This window comes from Zonotrichia albicollis, chromosome 2, assembly GCF_047830755.1.
Source record: "Zonotrichia albicollis isolate bZonAlb1 chromosome 2, bZonAlb1.hap1, whole genome shotgun sequence".
Taxonomy (NCBI): domain Eukaryota; kingdom Metazoa; phylum Chordata; class Aves; order Passeriformes; family Passerellidae; genus Zonotrichia; species Zonotrichia albicollis.
Window position 1 is genome coordinate 26640628 of NC_133820.1, and position 27237 is coordinate 26667864.

Consider the following 27237-nt stretch of genomic DNA (forward strand, 5'->3'; position numbering starts at 1 on the left):
ACATTACTGCTGCCTTTCTCAGCCAGGTATGTCTTGACAAAGCCATTTATTCATCTGAGTGATTCAAGCAGACATGGGCCAAGAAAGAACTTTAAATACTCCCATTATAGTGCAGGATGAGTAATAGAACATAGTTTGTGCTTCATTTGTCAGTCACATTTCTGGAAATTCAGTATGTTCCAGAAAGTTCGACATGAATCCAGCTGCAGCAGGTGGAGCTTCATTTTACGTGCCAGCAACCAGTGTAACAAGAAGGATTTGGGAGGTGTAAATGCCATCATAGAGAAGTGCCACAGAAGTTCTTCTGCACTACTAACAAATGTTCACCTTTTGCTCAAAGTGATCTCATTGAATTGCCATGAAAGAGGAACTAAAGCAAACTTTCCCCCAAGGAATAATGATGCAATGTGCTTCATAAAACAAAGTGTAAAGCCTGAAATAAAAATATTAGACAATATAGTGGCTTCCTGTGAAATACATAAAATACTCCTCGCAGGAATACTATCTCATCTATGCATATATCTATTTCCTCTGGAGAAAGGGTTTTCCTCTTTTATGCTGATTTGCTGTGTAATCAAACCAGCTTTCTTCCAAGCCCTTTATTAAATGAAGCATTTTCTGTGGCATTTTTTGGCCACCCATGCACTCTTAGGGTTGCAAGAATATCTTCTACATTTTGTAAAGGAAATTAGAATTCTATTACATTTATTATTAAAGAGAGAAAGAAGCAAAGACAGGAAAGATGATAGCTTGAGGCACTAGACTGATGGTGAAAATAGATGCAGATTGTTAAATGAAAACATTTCTTTTTGTGAGACAATCAAACTGAGGGCCAACACCTCCTTGAAGACTGCAGGCCTTCTATCAAGCAAGAATTTCATTTTCAGTAGCTTGGGACACTCACTACCCCAGGAAATATCGTGCATACATACTTTTAGACATTTTCCAATCCCTGCCTTCTTTTGTATTTAAGCCTCATCTTCACATAAAACACATGCAAAGTTTGTGGATGGTTACGGAAATATGAAGAGCAAAAGCTGATGAACAAAGTGATACATGGAAAAACTCTAAAACTGGTAAAAGTTGTAAATTAGATACGTATTTATTCAGCTCTGAGTGGGATAGCTCTTCCAAAGACATGCACCTCCCAAAGAACTTAACCCTCTGTTTGTTCCATTCTCTCACACTGTTTCCATAAGTATCTTGTCTTTACAAGCACAGCAAATGTCAAGCAACGTAACCATCTAAACAGATACTCTTAATCAAGCACCCTTTAACTTTAATCCCCCTGCCTCAAAAGACCTCTTTCTATACAAGTGTCCCTTCTAATTAGAAGCAGACCATGAGATATACATATTTGTATGAAAAGTACTCACATAATTGGTTTTTAAATAGTCTATCATCTTCCAAACACATTTATAAGACATCAGTAGGCCCTAAATAGCTCTCTCCTGTTGTCATCTTATGGCAAAAGCTCCATACCTTCTTGGTGATTTCTCACAGCCAGCTCCTCATAGCACTGACTCCACCTTCTTCTTCTTCACAATACAAACTCCAATGCTTTCCTCACTCAGCTAACCCACTCTTTTATAGCACTCATCCTCACTGGACACAGCTGTAGCCTGTTAAGGGCAGACCTGTTCCTAATCTTTGGTGATTGGTACAGCTGCAGCTCCTCAGAGGTGAGATTACCTTCTGCACTATCTTTATTTTCTTACATTCTATCCCCCCACACTCTGCAATGTCTGGGCTGGCATATTCTTGCTATGAATGACAGGCCCTGGTCATCACTTTTGGTGTACCTTGAATGCTAGTTTAAAATTCTCTAACTCTTGAAATTTGGATAGAGACAAGCTTTTAAACATTTTTTCTTAAATAAGGTACGGTAGCTATAGTGTTATGATGTAGAAGCCTTCTTGCCTCCTACAGAACTTTGTTTTCATGCAAAAGAAAAGCCTGGCAGAGGTATTGCAGTAAGAGGGGCAAACAGCATTTGAATTTCTCATGCCAGCTCCACTACTAGACAGCTGAGAAAGTCATTCCTGCTGTTCATGTGGTATTTTCATTTAGCTATCTTCTAAAATGATCTGAAGTAATTAAAGGCCTCCCTTTATTTTTTCCCCTTGGACATAATTGAACTTCTTATATACATGAAGGATGTCTGTCAAAACTCTGAATATCACAATACTAGATTTTGATTGATATGTTATAAACAAACAATCATCAGTAATTCAAGCACTCTAACAAAGTGCTGCAAATATCTTTTCCTAAGAGAAGCTGGCAGTTGACAGTACCTGGGATGGAAGAGTGGAAAAGGGGGGACCTCCATCATCAACACTGCAAGAGGAGGACCAGCAGATTTTCACAACAGCAGAATTTCACTAGTTATTGGAGTTCAGCTTTCCCAATTCAATTCACAAACCACAGCTTATTCATTATGTGCTTGCAGCAATTCTTTTGGTTTATATAAACTTGTGACTATTGTTATCCAAGTTTTAGAATTTCTTTGCTATTCTCTTACTTGAGGGTAATTTTAGCTACAGTTGTGTACTAGAGTAGTTCAGCTAAATTAAAACAGAGAGAGTTTCTGACTGATATCTACAATTTCTCTCTACTCAGGTTCTCAAATCCCTTGCACTGCATTTTTTCTGTATCAACAGCTGCACTTAGTAGAGAGTTATGCTTTTCTCATCAGTCAGCTATGGACATGCAAATTTGCTTCTTACGTGTTCCCCTTAGGAGTCTAATTTATAAACATGAAATAACATTCCCATAATCTGTAAATGCTTCCAAAAGATATCTGTTTCCACATACAGATAATAGCACAGCTTTCAAGCACCTATCAGAATATGAAAATAAAACAACTCCCTCTCCATCTACTTGCTACCTATCCAAGTACCCAAATAGGGAAATTCAATATATGACTTAAACAGATTTTAAATTGAAAATAATTTTCATGAGGAATGGAACGTGCTGTATTTCTTAGCATAAGAAAGGCACAGAAAGTTTGGACTGGAATACTTGATGTAATCTCTCTATAGACATTCCCACAAAAAATTTACTGCATAAGGACAACAACTTTTCATGTCCTTCCTTCAAATATTTATCTTTAGTTGTATTTTTTAAGGAGGTATTCCACGTAACCCAAATTTGATTACTCTATTTCCTTCAAAGAAGAGGATGTTTTTTGCATAAAAACTGTATCATAAAATCACAGAATCATAGAATCACAAAATCAACAGGGCGGTTGATGTTGTAAGGAGACACTGAAGATCATCTCATCCAATCCCCATGCTCAAGCAGGACCATCTCCAGCCAGTCTCCCAACACCATGGCCAGATGACTTTTGATATCTGCAAGGATGGAGACCCCACAACATCCCTGGACAGCCTGTGTTTCCCAATGCCAGGGCTCGGTCCTGCTCACAGTGGCAGTGTTTTCTGATGTGCACACAGAGCCTCCTGTGTTTCAGTGTGTCCTGCCTGGGGACGCCACAGAAAAGAGCCTGGCTCCGTCTTCTTTGCACCATCCCTGCAGACACCTACCCCTATAGATGAGACACCCCCTGAACCTCCTCCAGGCCAAGCTCACTCTCAGCCTTTTGCTGCAGAAGAGATGCAGCATCATCATCTGTGTGTCCCATCACAAGATGCTGCCCAGTACATCCATTTCTCTTTTCCCTGGGAAGCCCAGCGCTGGCACTCTGCACTCCAGCTCTGGCCTCCCCAGTGCTGAGCAGAGCAGAAGAAACCCCTCCCTCAACCTGCAGGCAGCGTGTTGTTAACACAGCACAATTCACTGCTGCTGGCCAGAATGCTTCAAAGACGTTTTTGGCAGGTGACATCTTTTTGAGCTTCATCAAATCTGATACCACAGCTTTCAAATCATACACTCTTTTCCCCTTGAGTGCTGTTGACTGATTTTGCACACAGAAGACTTAGCAATTGTTTATGGGTTTTGTGAGCAAAAAACACAAGCACAAGTGAATGAGCTGTAGCATTGAGCTGCCTTCATACAATACAGAATAATATCTGAGTAATCCATTCAAAGAAAAAATTATATTAACTGTGGCTCAAATTTTAAGAACACAGTCATTTTATAGAACTGAGTTTTATAAAGTTGGCTTTAAGAAACAAACAGATCAAGACTCTAACTAAAAAAAATCATCTTTAGAGAAAAAATACTTCTTCTAGCCAAAAGAATAAATTCCAGTTTTTCTGCTATTCATTTTCCCATTTCCAAAGTATGGGAAAGCAGAGTTTGCAATAATGAGGTTTATACATGTTAAACTACTTGGGTTTTTCCTTCTTTTGTGCAAGGTGACTCCTTATCCACTCCCAGAAATCTTACTTGTGCAGCTCACAGGTACCTCTGGACTCTTAAATGGGAAATTACAGGGTCCTGGATGTACCACATGATCACCAATAACTATGATTCACTGAGGTGATCAACCAACAAATAGTGAAAACCGAACTTGGGGTCTAATACGTGTGGGGTTTCCAGTGGAAACAGGAAAACATCAAGGCTGCTCCAAAAGGTAGAGCTTTCCTCTAGAAGTCCTTATCAAATTCTGTCCTGTTGAGCCCTAGAAAAAGTTGCAAATATCTAACACTGCTACTATGTTCAGGAGTATGGCAAATCAGAATTATATGACAGGAAGACTTCATTTACTTATGGTAGAAAAATGTAACTGGTGTTTATGAGTAAGTATGGTAGAGGAAACAGGGGCCCTGCAGGAATGAAAAAAAACTCTAAAATAAACACGCACAAAAAATTAAAAAATAACTTTTGAGGATTGGCACAAGAACAAATCACTGGAACTCAACAATAGGATTCTAATGGCAAAGGTACTGGAGAAACATTCCAGTGATAGGAGAACTACTTCTGTTTCTACATATGGCTTCTCAAGTGCATGAAAGGGACAAAATAGTTCACCATGAGAGCAAATGATCCAGGAAGTCTCTTGCAGGTCAGTAACAGCATGGCTACACCTCAGTTCCAGAACTGCCCTGGATGAGGAACCACATACAGGCTGAAATAGCTGAGAAGTGCTAGATGAGATATATCTGTGGCAATACAGTTTCCTCCTAAGCTGGTTGCAGTTCCATTCTTAGCATGAACAGATTTTTTTATTTCTGGGCTGCAAGTGTTTCAACTAGCTGGATAGCTGCTAACTATCTCTAAGTGCCAGCAGCAGCTCAGCTTAACCAGAGTGAGCAAATGGGTGGCAGTGCTAGCAGCCAGTAATTCCAGCCAATTCCCACCACCTTGCCTTGGAGATGAGCAGCTGCCAGCAAAAAGGGCGAACAGGCACGAGCCAAAAGTGGGTTACACTTCCAAAGTGTTTGAGAAGTGCCACTCTGGGAAGATGAATTGAAACAAGATGCTGCCTTATTCTCACCACTTCAATGCTCAGTGACACAAACCCCATACCTGACTCCTTGAGCAAACTGGAGGGAGAAATTGGATTTCCTCCCCCCTCAGCGATGTGTTTGTGTTTCAACACTGCTCCTGACACTGCTTAAATCAAGAAAGAAATGAAGAACTTCTTTTCTGTGCTCAATTCCCTTGCAAGCTACAGTTGCATTTCCAAACACTCCATTCAAAGATACAGCAATAATTGGTGACCTATGTGACAGATATGCTGTGTTCATACTTCTTCTCTTCTTATTTGCCAGCACCTTGTAAAGGTAGTAATTTTTTTGATAATTTTTTATGTTCTTCACATCGTGCACAATGGCTGATTTCACTGTCAAGCTACATCTAGACTGGCATATATCTGTGTATGATTTATCATAGGTTTATTGAAGCTATCATTGTCATTATCACTTATTTTCCTTGAATGTGTATCATCTCACACAGAGCTCCTCTATTACCCCTGATATGAGCATATCTGAGAGCGGTCACTTTAAAGACTAATTCAGAATATCACATAATATTTCATCTGATGGCACAAAACTGATTTATAATTTTGCAGAAAATTATTGTTCCTGTTCTATAGCATGGTTAATAGCTGAGGTCCATACAGAGTGCAATCAGGGCATCAAGTTTTATATCTGGCTGCCTTTTATTGATGGGTTTCTTCTCTACTACATGTGCCCTTTTACTGAATTATCTCTTCATTTCTAGTGAGTTAATTCACCCCATCTCTGCTGTTACAGTTACTACTGGATCTGTCATGTATTTAATAAAGGGTGGTGTAATTTTTCCAAATACTAAATTTCCCTTATTTCCATAAATGTGAAAATCTTAGATATATATTTTCTGTACATTAATGTAAATAAATGAGATTTGACAAGATGGAGATGACAATCTTCAGCCAGGCCATCTGGGAACAGTGGGATTTGTTTGCCATTTCATTTCTCACTCCAAATCCTACCGTGTCCCAGCATGCAAAGATCTGTTAAGGAACAGTGCCATCAGCTAAAACATGTTGGATATCCTTGAGTGGCCAGCAGAACAGGACAGAGGACTATGGCAGTGTTGAAAAAACTACAGTTAGTTTACAAGCCCTCAGAGAGCACAGAACTGGAATTGCCATGAATTGCATTGATCCTGCATCCTTTTAATGTGGCAGCAATGCCAAATGTGCAGTGCCATAATTTTTGTTTCAAAATTCAAATCTTCAGAAAAACTCAAAACTACTTGCAGTCCTGCAGTGAAAAAGGGCTCAGGTTTGACTTCTGTTTAGTCCTCTGTGTAAAGGAAGGAGATTTTATGCATAGGAAGGACAAGCACATGGAAGTAAAAGCAGACACAATGACATAGGAGGAAGAGGGCAAGCCCTGGTGGTTCCTATTGCTGGACAAATAATTTGATTTCTCTGTGTACAGCAGAGGTGAGAATGTCTCCTAGAGTGGAGACAGCTTTTTTAAGGAGTTGTTCTCTTTTTCTTCTCATATACATGAAGCTTAGCAACAAAGCACCGTGACCTTGGTGAAGGCACCTACACACTTCTAGAGGGAGGTAGTATTTGCATGGAATTTGCTTTGAAAGGAAATCGTATCCTAATAGTTTTATACCTGTCATTCTGCTTTTTTTTCTGAGCAATACTAAAGCCCTGAATTTTCTTTGAGTCCCTGAAAAGCCTCTCATTTAGTTATTTAATTTATATAATGCTTGTGGTCTTGGCAGTTGGATGCTTTGCAGGCAAGAAAGAATTTAACATTACATAAGCCACCCACAACAGGTACAGAAGCTAAATTACTGCTGTTGATGCTATTGAAAACCTTGACAGTCAAATTAACAAAACAAAAAACAAATCCATCAAAAGCTAAACACAGCACATCAAATTTGCTTTACACACTCCAAACCACAAAACTTGGTTGGATCCAAGTGACAAACTGGAAAATACCACTGGAAAAAGCCCCACACTTGTCTTGCTTGCTCCTAGGACCAGGCTGTCTGATGAATATCCCTCATGGCCAGGCAGCAGAAGTAAGAGATACAGACCCATCTCAGGGTTTTCTTGGCTATTTGCTGTTCAACAATGTAAGCATTCTCCTTCTCTGTAATGTAATGTTGGTACCACTCGCTCACAGAAGAAGGGGGTAAGGGTGAGTGCCCCCAGGAAATTGGACACGAGTCATAGGGAGTCATGAGCCTGCACTAAGTCAGGCTGCTGTTTCCCTGGCAAGATGTGTGCCCTCTCTAATCAGTTTTGCATGGACCATGTGGCTCTCTAGTTCCTGAATGCTGGTTTCATGTAATTAGAAAAGATTAAGGATGTTCAGCTCTCTTGTGTGTGCAGAGAACAGTATGCTAACTGATTTAACTGGGTTTCATTCAGAACTCTAGGAAAATAAAATCTTACTTTGAGAGGCAATGTGATCCTACAAATTAACTCTGGGGTGAGAAGCAATACATTCAACAGACTGTTCCTGAAATGTCATGTGTACCTGGCCCACATTGGGAAAATCATGAGCCTCAGCAAGATGCAACCTACCACCCCACCTCAAACACCCCACCTCCCCCTTCCAATTAGTCAGCCATGAGGACTGGCTTGATCTTCAGAGGTGTTGAGCACCTGCAGCTCATTCTGACTTCTGCATCTAAAAAACAAATTCTGTGGGAGGTGTGAATGACTATTATCTCTGAAAACCAAGCTATTTGGGTAAAAATTTCATGCTCCTTTTATTTTTTTTTAAGGTTCTGGCTGCATTATGCCTTGGTTCTCCCCTTTCCGAGATAATAACAGTTTTACCAGCTCCATGTGTGCGCAGTGTTTGTTACTTGGGAGAACGCTAAATAATGTTGGATGTGATTATGTTCCCACTGCTTCTGCAATGAACGTGTTTCTGACAGCTGCTGGTTCCAGAAGGCACTGGGTGAGTTTGGCTTCACAGGCTGCTCTGGGGGCAGAGATTCCCAGCCTGAAACCAGGTGCCACTGTCAGCTGGCAGAGCCACACTGTGGCCTGAGGACCACCCCAGGCAAAGGCCTGCCTAGGAAACATTTACATTTCTATGCACGCTAGACCCAAATAATACAGGCAGGGATCACAGAAGCACAGAAGTAAATAATTCAGTTTAGGAGTCCAGTCTGCATGACAGCCATGGAGCTGAAATGTAAGAATATCATGGATACGGAGATATAACAATGTTTTTGTGTGTGAGTATTGCAGAAGTAGTATAGCCATGATGGTCTAAGAGCAGAACTATATCAGAGTTGGTGGGTAAAAGGGAAATGTTTCATTAGACTAGTGTGTTAAAGCTGGAATCACCTAAGAAGTGGTTGGACTAGTCACACTAGTGGTTGGACAGCCCCCCTTTTGGTCTGAAATAGAAAGAGCAGCAGTGGAAGATGAAATTAATTCATCAGGCTGTCTGAAAAAAAAAAATGTGGTTAGAACCTGCAGAGACAAAAAGCTTATTCAATACTCTGGACAAAAGTGAAAAATATATTTTTCCCTCATCAAAATTAAAGTGATTGTGTTGGAGTGGAATGTGTTAAATGAAAACAAGTTTCAAAAGATTTTAATCTCTTAGTACTAATAAGAGAGATGATTTCTAGTACCTGTTTTCCTGTTTTGATGTTTCATTGTGTCTCTGTGGATAATACCAAAAATCTCAGGGATGGTCTGTTTTCACTGAGAGCAATATCCCCCACTGGAAGGTGGAAGTTTCTTTCCTTCCTTGACTCCATGAGCTCATCCTGGTGCATCATGGTAGTTTAATCTTGGCTACTGTGTCTGGACTGGAATGTGGCACAGTGGATGGGCTGCAGACATGCCCTGTAAGGGATACAAGGATGATATTGGTTGTGAGATGTCTTGTCAAACTCAGTGTTTGCACTTCAAATACAGTGGTATACCTGCTGAGTATTTGTTCCTGAGGCTGAAGTTAGTGAGGTTGCAGCTACATGAAAGGAAGGAGTTCTGCTTCTGCCATTTATTTTGACTTAAGGTGTTGTTGACTATATATGTCCCAAATTATGCTGGTAACAATAGTGCTTGACACTATTTTCAGTTCTTTTAACTCACAGATGCCAACCACCTGCCCAAGGAGTATTCCTGTCCAGGAAGACTTCTAAATAATTAAGGTGATCTCCATGAGTGATCTTTTTGCAGCAAATGAGGTAAGGTTTGAAAAGCTGAGCAGTGGCTGATTTTCTTCAGACAAGCATATTTATCCATGAATGTCTTACCACAACTGGTAAATTGCCGTTTGGTACTGATCATTATCTAAGGTGATTTCAGTAGAGTTATATTCAAGTTATATTGATAGAGGGACAATTGTTATTGAATTAAATAAAAATCAATTATGAGTTCCATGTTTATAGTACACATAATAAAGCTTTCATATATGAGATAGAGCACAACCTTAGTGGTAAAAAGATTTGGATTTCTTTTTTTTTTTTCCTTTACATTTTCCCTTTTTCTTTTTTTTGGTAGATCATGATAAAGTCAAAATGTAATAAAATTATTTTTATGCTTATACTGTGCCTGGTTTTTGAAGAAAATTGAAGCTGCATGGGTGAGGATGGACTAGTTGACATTTGTTTCACATGGGCTGGAGAACTGAAAGTTAGATATCTATCTTGGGGGCATACTGAGGACAAAGCAGGATGCTATCAAGGAGTGGAACATGGTGGGCAGGCTGGGAGTGTTCCTGGTGGACATGACAGTACAATGGAGGGTTGGAAGTTATGGTCATTAACTGGTCCACTGGAGAGAAAATGTTATTTTCTGCACAGTCTCCTTGACTTCATTAGTCATAGTGTTATCTAATTGCATGTTTGCACTACTTGTGATTTAGGACAGACTTTTTTTCTGAGACAGGAAAAAACTGTAATGATAGCTGGCTTGTTATTTCTTTTCTGGCTTTTTTCCATATGTAGTTGATAGAGCAGTCAGGGGTGGGATTTTGTCTTGAGACTTCAGACTCAATATGTTTCCTTGTCTTCTTCTTGAAATTGGCATATGAGGATGGGTACTAGACTTAATTTCTGTCTTGTTACAAAAGCATGAGGAAAAAGTCAACAAAGTAATTCTAATTCCCCATAAATCAGCAGTTTATTGTTCCTCTAAGGAGACATTTTGGCTTTCAGAGCAGACAGTTCACCTTTGGTTAGTAGATTTTTCATTGACTGAAGATGTTTGAATGTTTCTTTACCAGGTAGAGACTGGGGCAGCTGCTGTTGTGCTGGTTCTTGTGATCAGTACCTGTCATCACTACTTTTATAACATTTTGGAGTCTTGCAAAATGGCTAGGGAAAATTCAGAAGCACTTCATTTTAGTCTGCTTCTTGTTTTACTTTATAATTTTGGTGTGGTTAGATAATGGAAATAATTTTCCAGATTTTTCTAGCATTCTGAGGCATAAGTCCTACAGTGTAGCTGGCATGGTGATTCTTAGCCAAATGTTTACTGATGGTCATGACCTCTATAAGGCTACTCTGCTCCTGAAACAACCTCATGAAATAGGTGAAAATTTTTGAGCTAACAATTTATCACCCTTCCCTCTGCTAAGACACTGTCTCCATTTCACAGCCACCAGCTGCCTTTAATTTCTGGTAATCTAACTTGTTAACATAAATAAATTAAGTTTGGAGTAATTGCTCTCTATATGCCTTTATTCTTGAAGGTTGCAGTTTTCATTTCAGACCTGCACAAGGCTTTGTAATCCTGCAAGATAACTATTTTCTTCATCCACAGTAGTTGGGCCAATAAAAAAATTACTTCTTTCTACAAACTGCTTTGCCCTAAGCCACCACTCCTGCTTGAAGTGCAATGGCACAATTCCAAGATCTCAGCTGAGGCAGAAGGTCAAAGCGATTATAAACAATTAAAAACATCTTAATCCCCATTAAATGGTGCTGAATGTCTTAGGAATGTCCAGGACAGATCAAAGGCTGCAGCAAGGAGACAGGCTGGTAGAGGGAGGCCCTGTGGGAACACACAGAGGATGCTGGTCTTTCCAAAGTCCCATGCAGAGGGTGGACAGGCACCTTAAAAAGGGGAGTGACATATTTTGGTATAAACAGGTTTTTTTTACCAGCAGTGATTTTGTCCTGAAACAAACAAACAAACACACAAAAAAAAAAAAAACACCAAAAAAAACAAAAAAAAAAAACCCAAACACCAACAAACAACTTTAAGCAGACTGTCTACTCATTGCATTATTCACTACCCCTCCCTAGAGGCACTGACACTTTGGAATGGGACCTGCTGTCAGGCATGCAGAGGACCCCACAGTTAACAGGTAAAAACTACAAACTAGGAACAAGAACTTCATGTAGTCATGTCCAGGTCATGCCAGCACGAGGGAATGCACGCAGCTGGAGTCTCAGTCAGAAAAGACTTAAAGCCTGGGGAGAAGGGGTGGAGAAAACTATTTACAAGGCTGGATAGCCCAGGGATACTTTTCATTTGTCAGCTATGACAACACCTAAGAAGGCATTTAGAATGTTTTAAGAGTAGTAGTATAGTATTTTAAAGAGAAATTGATGTGTTTATTCATCATGGAAACATCCAGAACTCCTTCTAAGGAGGAAACAAAACACTACTGCTTTGACAGTATTGCTGCCTTGATGTGCCATCCCACAAGCCAGAGAAAAATCTGAAACCCTCAAGGGTGAATTATCAATTGCACAATCTCCTTTTTAACTTTCCTTGGAGTACTTGATAATTAGATGCTGCCAGACAAAAGATTTCAGGAGTATCTGGCCTGTTGCTTTAGTAGGAGAACAAATTTTCCAGCCCCAAAATCTATGATTGCCTGAAAGAAATGAGAATGTAACGCCTTTGAAATGGTGAGCAAATGAAGTGAGGAAAACCATTGTTTCAAACTGATCTTTAGCCTGTAGTTCTGCCATGGGTGGGTATAAAAAAATCTTTCATTCTTCCTATGGCTATCATAAAATAAAATTGTTTTTTGTGTTGTTCAAGCTTTGTTTCAAATAAAGCAATAAAGGAAGAATTGATGGGGCTGAGGAAGAATTTGCGCATCTTTCTTTTCCAAGCTCCCAGATGAATCATAATCACACATGTCTGAGTAATCAATTTCACTAGTACATTTCTCAAACTCCCCAGCTGTATCTACGACAATGCAGTTAGAGATTGATGTCTTTAAAAAAAGAAAATAACGGAATTCAACCATCTCCTTTACACCCTGTTAAGAGTAATTAAGTGTCTTTGAATCAAGGTAGCAGTAGATAACCTTCTAGCACTGGAGTGACCCCTGCAAAGTAGACATGAGGCCACAGGGATGAGTAGCTTTCTGTCTCCACCATATGGATTTGTAATAATTCTATAATTAGGGAATTCTGTCAAAAATTGTATGTTACATTGTAATTGAAGACAGAACTACAGCATAGATATAAGCATAGGTATGTGTGTATAGATTTGTGGATAGATGGGTGGGTAGCACACCTATGTGCACATAAGATATCTAATTCTGCTGGCAAAGGCCACCTTAGTTGTGGCATTTCATCACTTTGGAGTCTTTGGCTTTGCCACTGCCACAGTTTTGCTTTTATCTTATTTATTTAGTGCAAGGGACACTGCCAGGTTGCAGGTCTGGATGACCTGAGCAATTGGTGATGTGAGAGGACAGCACAGAGATGACAGCCCGGAAATTTCACTGTGCTGCTGACTCCAGCACCACTTTCTACTGTGACCTTGGGTCACATCATCACTGTCCTGGCTAATCCACCTCTAAAACAGGGAAGCACATATTGGGTCTGTTTGAGCTTGTGCCCCTTTGACCATGGAGAGAGCCACTCTTCTTCCAGCATGTTCCATGTCCTCCGATGATCTGGAGAGAGATGTCCAGGCATGACTGGTGAATTATCCAATCTGAAATTAGGAAACAGAAAGTGAGACAGTAAGACACACATTTCTGATTTAGAATTGAGAGACAACTTATTTTGTTTCCATAAATGATTAAGACTAGAAAATATGCGAAAGTTCTACATTAGATTGGACATATCAAAGTATACTACCTGTGTTTCTGGGTTTCTGTGGTTTGCTGAAAATTATCCATAGCTGCTGAGGATAGTTAATGGCCTTACCTAACAGATTCTGCATGACAGAGAATTATTCATAGGAGATGAGGTAATGTGGGCACTAAACAGACCTGATTCTTTGTGACTGGCACTTGTGCTCTCCTGAATTCATCATCAGTCACTTCATCAGGTGATGTGTTACTTTTTCAAGTAAAACACTGAAGTCATATTAAATGTACCAAGCAGAAAGCTGATTAAATGCTTACCAGTACCAAACTGACATTTACTACAGCAACAAATTATTTTACACATCATTATCTTAGGGTCAGGAGAATTTCAAAGGGATACGGTTATTAACCAATTTCTTTTTTCCCTGTTTCTCTTGTGTATAAATTTACTATTGTGACAACTATCAACCACTGATGTTTTCTATTTTATGCTGCAAGAATTTTACTATAACAATCCTTAGTTAAAAAAAAAGATAAACCCTTCCCTAAACAACTTTAACTTCTTCCTTTTTCTCCTGTAAATAACAGATAAAATAAATCACCTCTCTATGTCCAACCTTTTTTATTATTGACTAGTCACAATCTCTTCTGAGATGATAATCTCTCAAGCCAGAAGGATTTTAATGCCCCCCATGAATTCTTTTGGAGACTGTAATCTTGCCTTGAGAAAGAAAAAAGAAACTTATTTGACTGGTGACCACTTAAGCCGAAAGACATAACTAAATAACCAGTGATATTTGAACCAATTTAGTTTTTAACAGCAGTTATATTTTCCTTTTACTCCTGAACAGGTCTGGAGAGATATTACCAACTTGGCACATGAGGAGGAAGAGAAAGAGGAAGGGGAAGAGAAAAGAATGCAGTGCATATTTGCATTTGGGCATCTACAGTCCTGTCTTTGTCTGTCTAAACTGCCTGTACCAGAACAGTCTAGAGTAGACTGAACTACATGATAGGTAGCAGAATTAATTTCTGATATTGTCTTCCACTACTATTTTTGTCAGATATTCATTTTCATAGCAAAAATAGGGTTTTCAGAAGAGAAAGAAACCTATTTTATCAGTTAGGAAATCCTCTTATTTACTACTCCAGCACAAAGACATTTTGCAAAATGTTTATTCCATTCAATTTTTAAATGGGAAAAAAAGCATTTTTTAATAGAACTCTATACTGCATGTGTTCCAAGCCCATAAAAACTGGGGTAAGTCTGCAATTGCTTAAGATGGTTCTGTATCAGGATTATTTTTAAGTACTGCATTTTATCTAAATTTTTGTCTTTTGTACACCTTTTCTATAACAGATACACAAAGGATTTTGTGATTGTATGCCATTGTATGCCTCACATAAATAAAGAGAAGATAAAAAAATTATAAATCACAATAACAAACTATTTCAGAAATAGAGATTTCATGTTAGATACACAATATACCATTCTCATTATCACCATTATTCATCAGGATGACTCACACCAACAACTGATGTCTGTTTACTTGAAATCTTTTTCCATTTATTGTTCTCTACAGAATCAGAGGTGATAAGGTGTCTGCTTTCTTTTATATATTGATTAAAAAAGGAAAACAGAATCTCCCTCATTTCCATGAGTAAGTGAGCATAAAATGTTTGTCTGTGTTCCTTTGTTTCTCATGCATTAAAGAATGTGCATAGGGTTGTGAGTAGTCAGCATTTACCCAAGCATACTGACACAAGGGTGTTTCCAGAACTTGCATTAGGTTTATGGTAAATTATAGACATATTTTTCTGTGTATGCTCAATAGAAGGTTAGAAACCTATTATCAAAGAAGAAATTTGACCATACCAGGAGTAGATTTTGCTTGGTTGTACTTTACAGTTTACTTCCTTACATACATTGGGATGGTCTGTACTTGTTTGTTCCTCACTTCATATTACAACAATTCAAGATTAATTCAGCTAATAGCATTGTCTCAGCAGAGAAAAATGAGCTATGGTTTGTTTGTCCTTTTAGTCATATGTGCTCTGTGATTTTGTTTAAGTTTGAACAGTCACTTTATACATCTGAATCCTTGCCGTAGATCAGGAATTTTCATATAGAACTGGAGTCCCGCATGTGCACCCACTATGTTAAAGGAGGTCTTCACTTGAGGTGGTAAGGGAGGTCTGATAAAGGTACAAGAGATTATTTTTCTGTTGTTTCCCCTAGACAGAAGCTCAAAGGTTAAGTCCCAGCTTCCTACATACATTTTGAACATTTTGAACATTTTACCTAGAAATTACATCTGTTCTCTGCATGTGATGGGTTTGATTTTTTATTTTGCTAATGCACTATCAATCTGGCCATCCAATTCATCTTGTAAGAAGCTGGCATTGTATTATGACTTTCTATGGTAATGAGAAAGAGGTAAAGCATCCAAGATGCTTTTGTTTGGTAAGTATCTGAATGACTAACTATTACAAGGAAACAGAAGTGCCAGTCTAGCACAGACTGTTCCATCTTCAACACAGCTGCTTTTCAGAAGTTCAGTAGTAGTAGTTGACTTCCCTCATGAACTGCAGAGAGAACAAAAATTTAAGTCTCTGGACACTACCTTGTGAGCTGAACACTAAAAAAAAATCTCTACTAGCATGCATTGGCTAAATACTGTATGGGATCTAGCTCTGAACTGTTGATTTACATTAAGATTTTAAAAGAACCTGGCAGAGAGAAATGTGGTGACAAAAGATGGTGAAATTGATTTGGTGGCATTTTTGATTCCTGTTGACCAAAAGTGTAAATAGGGCATTCATGAAGCAGGGCAGTCTGTTATGCTGAACTAAACCATCCATCTGAGCCCTAAGTGAGGATTAAAACAGACAGGTATCAAAATCAGTGAGTTACTCCTGAGTTAGTCATCGCTTAGTCCAGTCATCAGACAGACATGATAGGAAAAGTCCTAAAGTAAGATTGAAAACTGATGGCTCACTAGCTAACTAAAAGTATTTGGTGCTTATTTTCAGAACCATTTTGAAAGCTCTCTGTGGGGCAGGGTAATTATCTATTTCATCAGAATATTCTACTTTTGAAATCAAATTGTTCCATACTTGCCATAGCCTGAAAGGCATTAACATCCCATCAATCAGACAGCTGTTTTGAGTGGTTGCCAGTCTCCCCTCTTCATCCCCATCTCCCACCCTAAATGTAGATGAAACCTCAAGAGAAACATTCAAATGAGGCACAGCTCTGGGGTGGTGGCTCATCTTCTCAGGAGTCTTTCAGAACCAACAATTCAGTACTTTTGGAGGACAGAGTTTAGGCTCAATTTAGGCTCAATAAGTTTTGGGGCTCTATTCTCCTGATACCACTACAAGTTTTCATATACTACTGCATATGCGCACACACACACACACACACACACACACACACACACACACACACACTTTTTTTCTTGCACACTCCACAATAATAAAAATCTGTCAGTCTTCTGTGGGAAAGCAAAGATAAAATATGAAAGAGAAGATTGTTTGAAGGATTTGAATTATTTAAAACATTTAGTTCTCAGTTTTGTATGAGTTAGAGATGAACCTCTGCAATCAGATGATAAATTCACAGCAATACTCAGTGTTTCAGGACAGCAGGTATATTTGAATGCAGTAAAACTGCAAATGTTGTTATGAATTCCATTAATATTGTAAATTGTGTTGTCAGAGGGAGTCAGTTTCTGTATCTTGGGTGCTCACATTTTATGAGATAGTTTGCTGAGTTTAAATGCAAGACCCATATCCTTCCCCTCATTTCCAGTGATGTAATTTGAGCCTACTCCACCTGGGAGGAGCTCTCTTTCTGGTTATTATTACCTACCAACTCAGTATATGAATTCTCCCTGTCAGTACTTTCAGGATAACATGAATTTAGGAAATCTGTGCCTGAAATTCTAGCATTTTCTCAAATAACAGCTATTATATGTCTTTTGAACACACAACACTGAAAGTTTTAAGTGATTGTGGATTTTTCGAGAATGGTAACCTTGCATTCATCAGCACCTTAAACCACGTTCCACATGTGGTATAAAAACAAATGTTACATTTTTATCTTTTCAAATTGAGGTGAACAATTTGGTACAACCTGAGCAGAAGATCATAGGTTTATCCTTTCAGTAAAGTACAACACAGAGGTGCTTGCTAACTTTAGAGTTAAATTGGAGTCTGTCAAAACACTCGAGTCTATCCTAGGCCTGTATTTTCACATAAACTTTTTCATTCAGTTAGCTTGAAGTCACACACCTTTACAACATCAGTTTTACCAAAATTGCTTTTCCCAACATATGAACACTTCATTTATTCAGAGAGTGATTTCAGTAGGAACCTGAGCAATTCATATTTTTGGAAGTTTCCTGAGGTTGATTTCCTTCAAGATCTATAGCTGGTGGTGCTGTTCTGGGAGAGTCCAACATGAGAAAGCAACAATATAATCAGGTGTAATATATTAAGAATTGATCTAATTATATGTTTTCTCAAGTCAAGAGAGGATGAAGGAGTAAGTCATTGCTGGTTAAGATATATGTGTGGCACATCAGATACCTGCTTTAAGGGCAACTTTGTCTGGGAAGCAGAAGACATTCTTTCTTCCATTCCTCCACTTCCATCCTTCTTGCTCTGGGTTAGTTACAGCTACCAGAATGGATAATTTTTCCTACATCTGGCATGGCATTACAAATACATGACTCCATGCATAAACATGCAGATAAAAAGGAATGCGTGCGCTTTCATGAAAAGCCTCTCCATGTAAACTGCTTCCTTTCCTTTGACTTGCCACTGAGTGCCTCCAGCACCGATTAATCTGATTACTCATAGTAGTTTGACATTACATTTTCAGTGGAACACTTTTCTCATAATTGAGAGCAAGACTTGCCCCTGTGTAACAAGGAGACAACATGAATAGCACAACCTTGTACTTGTGAGGATGGACTGAGCCCCATTCTGATTCCCTGCTTGAAATTTTGGAGCTGGCAACCAGAACTTAAAGGAAAAAGAGGCAAAAATAGGCATACTTTCTACTAAAAGAAAAAAAAAAATCACGCTTTTTCCCTACTCATACCAACATCAGAGCAAAGCATCTTCCAGTATGATTAGAGTAAAAAATGCATACCCATCACATGTTGTTCCATTTTCCTTTCAAGGTAGACAATAAAATTCAAATTACACTTCATCAGTTTTTTATTTACTTCCCAGGGAAGCTACTTCAGCCATTTCTGTGAAACAAACTTGGGGAAAATACACTGTGTTGCTAGGCTGGGATATTATGGTGATGGGTTTTTTTGCTGACATTTGCCCCACATTTCCGAAGGAGACGCCTCAGCTTTGGAAAAGGAGTGGAGCTAACAACAGTCAACTAATTGTTTCCCTAGCTGACATCTCTCTGTATGCAATTAGATCCCATCTCCTTAGATACTGGACTAGTTTGAATTTTGCCTTTAAGCCACTGGCATTTTTCTGGTTCATGTACCTCTGCCATGCAGCAGGACTATGACCCATGCTCAAGCTGAATCTCTCAGCCTGACTCATTGGCAGTCTGAAACTGATGCCCATTTACTATTAGCTGCATGTGTCTGAATTTAAACCATTATCTGCAAAGTGCTGTTTTCCTGAGCAGCTCTTTCACATTTGTTACAACTGTTTAACACCACACCGCATTGCTGCAGAGAACTTCTGGATCTCAATCCTTCCTCAGCTGAGATCTATCATTGCTAGAGATTATTTGAAACTACAGCATGGATGGACAAAGCTTAATAGAAGTGAAGCCTCACAGTGAAGTGACAAATTTCAATAAAACAGTATCTGTAGCAGTTTTCCATAATTACAAAAATGCTTTATCATGCCAATTTTATTTTTACTTGCAGTCTGTCTTTTGTAAGTATGGGATATATTAACAATTGGAAGTGTTAATATTTTTTAAGTGTTTTAAGTTCAACACAAGTTGAACTTAATTCAAATACTGAAACACACAGCTCCTTATCTGGCAAATTACCAAGTATAATGGATAATTCTTCCAAAATTTTCTCAGAGATTCATGTTTTTAATACCATCATGTTGACAAGAATAACCTAAAATAGATCCTTTCCAAATTTTAAGTGTAGTGTGAGAACTGAAGAAAAAATTCACATCTATATGTCAATGTTAGTAAACGTCCCTCTCAGCTAATACTTCAAGCTTTCTCGTGTTGGAGTTCAGATAGAGTTCTGATTGCCTTCAAAAAGTCTGGACCCTCCAGAAATAAGATATGTTTCCAGCCTAGATCTCCTCAGTTCATAATGGAAATACATTAATTTGCCCAGCATGATTTCTATCTGTACCTTTCTCAATGTACTGTCAAATAAAGTCTGAATGTTATTAACAAATAAACATGTTCTTAGAGGGTTGAAAGCTTGGCTCATCATCTTCCTTTCAAATGCACCATTAGCTACACAACATAAACAGAGAAACAAGTAGGAAAAAAACCTCACCTTTTTTATTAAACAATGGGGGGAAGACCTACTTGTTATTTGCAAACCTGAAAATTCCCCTTTCACATGGCTTCCCATTATAACATGATGACGGACATAACTTGTATTGAAAATATCAGGACTATTAAGTAAGAAATTTTTTTTGCATAGCAATCCTGATTAATCTTCTGCCTTTCACTTCCTCAGATTGTCTCTTCTGAGTAACTGATATTTTTCAGAGCCTTTATTATCATGGCTGCAGGGGATTAACCATTATATTTGTTCGCAATATGAGATAAAGAATAATTCTGGGTTTCAGACATACTATTCCAAACAAAATTGGAATTTCCTCTTTTTTTTCAGTCAGTGTCTTTCAACAGCATGCAAGTGAAGTGCTCTGCTCTGTTATGATGAAGCACTGTCCTTACCTGCCCCTGCTTCTCTGTCGTCATCCTCTGTATTTGAGAGGCATTTCAGCCTCTGTATCTTCCAGTATCACCTTAAATCACCCAAATTTTTCATTCTGTTTCTAAGAAACATGCAGGCCATCAGTTAATCTATTATTTAAACATTTAAAAACACAAGACTTTTTAACAGTGGAACAGCTACACCTGAGGGCAAAGTTTCAAGCTTAAGGTATTTCCCTTTCAGAGAGTGACATGTCTTTTTTACAGAGGCACAGGGAAAAAAAAAAAAAAAGAAAAGAAGGCAAGAAGAAAAATAAAGATCTTGTTTGGCTACAGTCCCAGAAAAGAGATTTTGAGATACATGACTCATTCCCATTGCAACAGAAGTTCTGAATGCTGTAAGTGCTGAAAGTACAAATACTTGAATTATGAGCAACCTGAAGAACCACTCAAAATGGAAGCAGGGAGATTTTGGCTGCTTGGGAAAGCTGATGGAGATAAAAATTAGTGTTTCATTGATTATGACAAATATGATGTTGAAAAGCTACATCAGCAAAAGAGGAGCTGTGGTAAGTCTTCAGAGGGTATGACTGACCCTGCAACATCAGACTGAATGGGCTGTAGCTTCACCTGAAATACAGTAATGTGATCAGTGCACCAGGGGCCATCAGAAACTGCTGAGGGGCAGTGGATTTTACTTTTGAGATATTTCAAAAACATTTAGTCAAAACAGGTTGACAAATTCTTGCTCTAGAGATACGCTTCACAGAGGATATGATTTAATCTTTAAACTTCTTTAAATTCCAAAGACCATTTGTTACTTCTAAAGGAAAAGAAGTCTGGAAAAACCCCAGTGTTCATCTTTTACAGCAACACTGTTGATCATTTAACAGCCAAAACACTGAAGGTATGTTGGTTACTTCTGGTTTTTCCAACTTAGCGTTTGCCTCCTTCTGGAAAGCATGGGAATGAGAGTGGGGGTGAAGCATTTAAGCTGCTTCAGTCCTTTGTAGATTACTTTTTAGCTATTAGTTTGAAAAATACTGCCCTAAAGGCTGAGACAGGTGCCAAAACCCTACACAGGCTGGCACGAAAACCTGTCCTGTGCATTTTGTAGCTCATTTTCTGCTCTTAGCAGCAGTGGTGGCTGTGAGCAGGTATGGTCGCCCTGCAGGAACCTTTCAGGGCTGGACTGACTCATCTCTCTGCTCAGCACGACTGCTGGTACTCGATGTGTTGGAGCAACTCACCTCCAGGTGCTAACAAGAGCCCCCAGCAAATAAAGAAAGAAAAAAATGGTGAGAATGTTTCTGACAAAACTGCTGTCCATATTTGTGCTGCATTATTAGACAATTAATGCTTCTGTGTGCAGCAGAAATGAATAGGAAATATTTGTACATGTACATTTTGTCACCTAGCAGCGTTACTAGAGAAATTAGGAGAAACTTTTTTTCATAGACTCTTGCTGTTGAAGATCATAAATTGATTAGATTTTTGCCTGCAGCAAAAAAAAAAAAAAAAATTAAAAAACCAAACCCTGCCATCAAAGAATCTACAGGCAAAGCCAAAAAGCTTACCCTGTTTTGAGCTGAAGAAGAGTTTGGCAACTGTTCAAAATGCAAAATATTTTGTTTAAATTCCCACCCAAAATAAGAATTCCATAGTTATCTATGCAATACATATTTAACTCCTTGACAAGAAGGTGATGTACATTTAGCTGAATGCACAGTGATTTAGCTCCGTAGCTCCCATTCAGCATTTTAATCTTAATGACCTCCATGGGTTTAAACATGCATCCAGCTCCATAGTTTGCAGAAGATTCCAAATAACTTCAGGTCAAGCTTCATGTCAATAAGGCCTAAATATACAAGGCTCCTTCATAGTAATTGAAAAGAATGTATAGAAGGAGTTAGAGAGTGACAAATCTGAATCTTTCAGCAAACATTAAGCCTTCTTACAGAACAGGTGAGGAACAGGAGAGTTTGGATAAGCAGCCCTGAATTCCTGTGCTGTGTGTTACTGAATGCTGTTTGAGGGTGATTTAGTGTAGTCCTATTAAAACACTTCAGAGTGTTTGCATTTTTATTGACTACTTTGTTTTAATGTACAGTAATTTCTACCATGTTCTAATCTCTCAACTTCATCATATATTTGCGAGCACACTGCTCAAGTGGCTCCATTATGAAGCTGAAGTTTTGTTATCAGGCCCTTGAAATCCTTTTAATCATCAAATTCCCATCAAATATTCCTAACATTCACAGCAGTTAATATAACTAACACACTGAACCTAATTTTCCTTCAATTCAATGTAGAAATAAAAATCTACCTGTGCAAATGGCACAGACCTTTCTTCTTCAAATCATGACACTAACTCATTTTGCCACGAAAGTAAAAATAAAGTGTGATTGTGGCATGCAGCATGTTCAGAGTTAGGCAGGTATGTTTCATAGTAGGCATCAGAGTAGGGCAAAAGTCAGTTTAAACACAAGAGCAAGAGCTCCTACAATTTTCATGATATTCAACATGGCTCAAAGCCCAGCCTTATGGGCAGCATGGCATCCCACTGCCCACTTGAGCAGTCCAGACAGCCCAGTAAGAAGGAGCCCATTCACCACTCCATGATCTTCCCCCACCAGAATAATGCTAAGAAAGCAGAGGCAAGCAGATGAGAGGAACAGGAGAGAAGAAACTGGTCACATCCCAGCTCTGCCCCCAGTCAGCGGTGCTGGTTATTTCAGCTACACTGGTACGTACAGGCAGCCAGCAAAGCTCCCACGGTAAGAGGGCTCTTCACTGTGTGTGCTCTGAACCTCTGTCTCACCACTGACTTTTCTCCTGGCCCCACACCCCTTTGCCATCACACAAGCAGTCTGTGCTGCAACAGAGGTGAATAAAGTGGCACAGGCTTGTGTCTGGGCTGGCATCCAGCAGAGGGATGGCACAGAGCCCCAGGATGTGTGTTCCCAGTGATGGGAAAGCCTGGACACAGCTTGTGCCATTGCTAGTGCTGCTCCTGTTAGCTCCATTCACTCAGCAGAACCAGCTTGGCCTGTGCTGATGTTCTATGTACAAATGCTGGATGCACCTTGGAAACAATCCCTGGATATTTATGATGTGGTCATCACTATGAGTGAGTAGTCATAAAATTGTGCAGAATTTGAAGAACTGCTCAGGCAAAAGTGAGAAATAGCTTGATTTTTCCTGATTTTTTAATAAGGTATTCTTTTTCCAGGGAACAACATTGTGCACAATAGGAATTCCACTGCAGTAATTTTTAACAGAGAGAGGAGACCATAATCTGTCAATGGAAGACATTATAAAGGGTTTTATGGCATTTTTCACACTCAAAATCTTCAACCTATTAGAATACACCTTTTTGAAAAGTATGCTTTAGCTTAACTTTGTTAAGCTGACAAAGGACTGCATGGGTGTGCTCTGCAGCTTGTGCTATTTGAGAGTTCACAAAGCTGAATGACTGGTTATTACCGTCCCTTTCCCAAAAATTATTAATCTACTCTCAATACTTCATAATAGATAAATTGCTTGAGTTCAGAAAGAGAATTCTATTATTTCACTGGAGTTTAATGTGATAAAGTTAAAAAACTATATTGCAAAAAGCTTTTATTCAGCACACTGTCCTGGATAAAAAGCTAATGTAACTCTCATCCTTTGAATATTGGGCAAAAAATGTTAAAATGTTAAAAATGTTATGTTTTTAATGTGACAAATTGGAAATGCCAAGAGGAGGTGCCACTTATTCTGGAGAATAGTTTCTGGGAAGTAAAGGAATTCGAATGGAAAAAGCTTGGGGGACTTGCAAATAGCCATGCCATGTGGCTCTGTCTCTCAAGCTCTTACACCCACACACACTTTCGATGCACATAATTGCATTTTCCAAAAGACTGGTGATTTTCAGCACTCAATTTCAAACGCATGCCAATGGGGTTTTGCCTTTAGGTATAAGTGAGTTTTTTTGTTTTGAGGCAGAGAAGTCATGGAGTTTTATGTTTCTGCATGTAACACCCATACAGATTTAGATTTTGTCATAAGGCCAGATATTTAGCAAATGTGGAGGTTTACTAATCTGGAAGAGAAGTCTGTCAGTCTTTAACTCTGCAGATATATCTAGTGGGGCTCCTGATGGACCACTGTCACTGTAATATCTCAGTGCGCCTAATCAGAAATAACTTCATATTTCTCATGGCCTAATTCTTCCTTTCCTGTTACAGAGAAGAATATAGATTCTGTTATAGGAAGGTGGGTTCTTAAAATTTCTAATGATTGTCTGTAAGAGAGAAGAATATTACAAAAATGTCCTTTGTTTAATCACTTCTATTTTCAATGCCATTTTCTATGAGAATTTGTAGGTTAGATCCATATACTCAATAAGAATCTAAAGAAGAGGGCAGGCCCAGGACAAATCATTCTCCATACACATGCTTCCTTCCTGCTGATCGACAAAACATTTGCCAATAGCTTTAAAGTCAGAGAAATCAAATACCAAGAAAATTATTGTAGAACATAAGTAGTTAAAAGGCTCTTCTTTTTAAAAATGTTATTTCTGTATGTGTGAGACTCCATTAAGTTTTTTCTAAATTATTTTCATTCGGGACCTTCAAGGTTATATGACCACCTGGATTTTACTTTTAGTCGAAGCTCTAAAAAGACATTTCTGCTTTGGTGCAGATGTAGCTTTTGCCATTCAATTGGGATAAAAAGCTGGGATAGATACGGTACACCAAACCACAGAGAAGCCTAAAGAATAGCCTGGAAGGTCTGCAGCACACTTATGATACCCCCACCAGGTACCATAAGTATGGTATGAACACCCAGTGGAGAACCTGGATTTTTACCATGTCCCCAAGGTGTATACAGCACATTTAAAGCATGCATCTTTTTGTAATTTATGTATGGTATACTAGTCTCAATTCCATGCCAGACTGAATCTCAGAATGAGAAAGGCTTTACCTCACCCTTCCCCTACCAAAAAAATGTATAGCCCCTGATTAGGAAATATATTAGGAAGTGTATTTATGGAAACTGTGAGTTTGCCAGACAATTCCACATTATCTTCAATAGTCTCATAAGTTCAGGTTCCATACTTCCCTTCACATGAAGTACAATTAGTTCCACTGAGATAACGACCTGTTAATATCAAATAGATTCTGTTCATTACACCCTGTAAGTGTAAATACACAGACTAGAGTTAAATTTTATTCTGAATTATTTAATTCCAAATCCTAAATGCCTACATGCAAACAATATTCAAAATATATTACAGTTATACAGATACTACAGATATTTAGCTGCTGAAAATCACTACAATAGTCAAATTATCAGATTAGGAGCAAGAGATTGCCATGGCAACAGGACACTTTAGGTAAGTTAATGCTGGCTGCCTCTCAGCAGAACTCATTAGCCTTGATGGACTTCTTGGCTAACAGAGTTACACAGCAGCTGGTACCCAGGATAATTTGTTTAGAGCTGGTTTGGGTAACTGCACCATACTTACTCTTTCAATGTAAACTTATCATACAAGGAAAATTTCAATTCAATTTATAAGGAAAACTCCATGGTTTGTGCATCCAAAATGTCAGATTAATACATTAGAAGAGATAATTTCTCTTTCATTAAGAAAGGTTTAAAGTTCTTCAAAGACAAAGGGAATATTTTAAAATCAGTTTGTACTATAAGTTTTGGAGAGGTTTTGGATGATGCCATCACTGCACTTTTTATTTTCCATTGCTATACATCTTTTATAGTAAATTATTGAAAGTGGATGTAATATGTTACAACTCTTACATGGAAAGATTTGATTTTGCATGCTGAAGATGACTAGCAGGGAGGCAGGGAGAAAACTGCAGGGATATGTAACCCTCTCAGTGGTCTAAATTATGCTTGGGATGATATTCAGAAATCTTGGAGATTGAGAATATTAGCTAGAGCTGGGCAGAATACATTTCTCATGTTGCTCTACTGGCTCTGTTCCCATCAATCCATGTCATGTCAGCATTAAGCATTTCTGCAGGAGATGAATATTTGTTCTAGTTATGTATTTAGGAGAAAAAGGCACACTTAGGATGATAGTAGGTAGTCACAGTTGTGTTGATTGCATATACAGTAGGATCAAGATTTCTGAAACCAAGCCATTAGTGGCTTAATATTATTCCCTGCATTTACTACCAGACAGGATGGTTTTGCAAAGTTCAGCCAAATAAAAGGCTGTAGAAAGGCAATGCTGTGTGTAAGAACTAACATCAGGGTCTTGGTCCTCAAGCTCAGATGAGACCCTAAGGAACTAAGTTATCCCAGTTATATCTTTAGTACTGGGCTGGGCTAGACTGGCCCTTACTCTAAAATATAGTATGTTAAACTTCTCCTGATTTTTGCCTGCCTGTGCCGATCTCCAAGGATCCCGGAGGTAGCATTCCTCCAGATAGGAAGGAATTCCTCCTCCCTTTTTCAAGACCAGGTCAAGAAAGGGAGAGATAAGGCAAGGACCAAATGGAAATATTGAGCAATGTCCAGCATATAATAAACACAATGCAATAGAGAATAAAATTATCATGTTCAATTTCTATATGGCAGATGCTTGTTTTTTTCTCTCATGCCTTTTCCCTTCTTTAGTCTTTCTTGTCAGTGTGAAGTTTATAGGCAACTATGAAAAGCAATACAGACATAAACACAGGACAGAGTGGCATGAAGTCTACAGATGATGGCCTGTATTGAGCAATGCTAGTTACATCCCAAGGGACAATAATGAATGCAATCCTACTTACCACCTTCATTAAGGATCTGGATGGTGAAGGAGCATGGGGAATGAGGGCACTCAGCAAGTCAGCTGATTTCCTAAAACTCAGAGGGGTGGCTGATCCAGCAGAGGGTTGTGCTACCATGCAGGGGAACCTCAACCTCCAAGAGAAATGGGCTGACAGGAACCTC

At 38.7% G+C, this 27237-nt stretch overlaps 2 long non-coding RNA genes across 3 annotated transcripts in view; one reads left to right on the forward strand and one right to left on the reverse strand.

Annotated features, from left to right (window-relative positions):
- Positions 1-8153: 8153 nt before the first annotated feature.
- Positions 8154-19767, forward strand: LOC113458921 (uncharacterized). Its single transcript, XR_003379671.2, has 3 exons — positions 8154-8327; positions 9484-9576; positions 14246-19767. It is a non-coding gene; the product is annotated as an uncharacterized LOC113458921 (long non-coding RNA).
- Positions 11581-27237, reverse strand: part of LOC141728141 (uncharacterized) — a 109190-nt gene continuing 93533 nt past the window's right edge. For both annotated transcript variants that reach the window (XR_012578904.1, XR_012578905.1), the window contains exon 4: positions 11581-13297. This is a non-coding gene — a long non-coding RNA (uncharacterized LOC141728141). The remainder of the gene's footprint in view (positions 13298-27237) is intronic.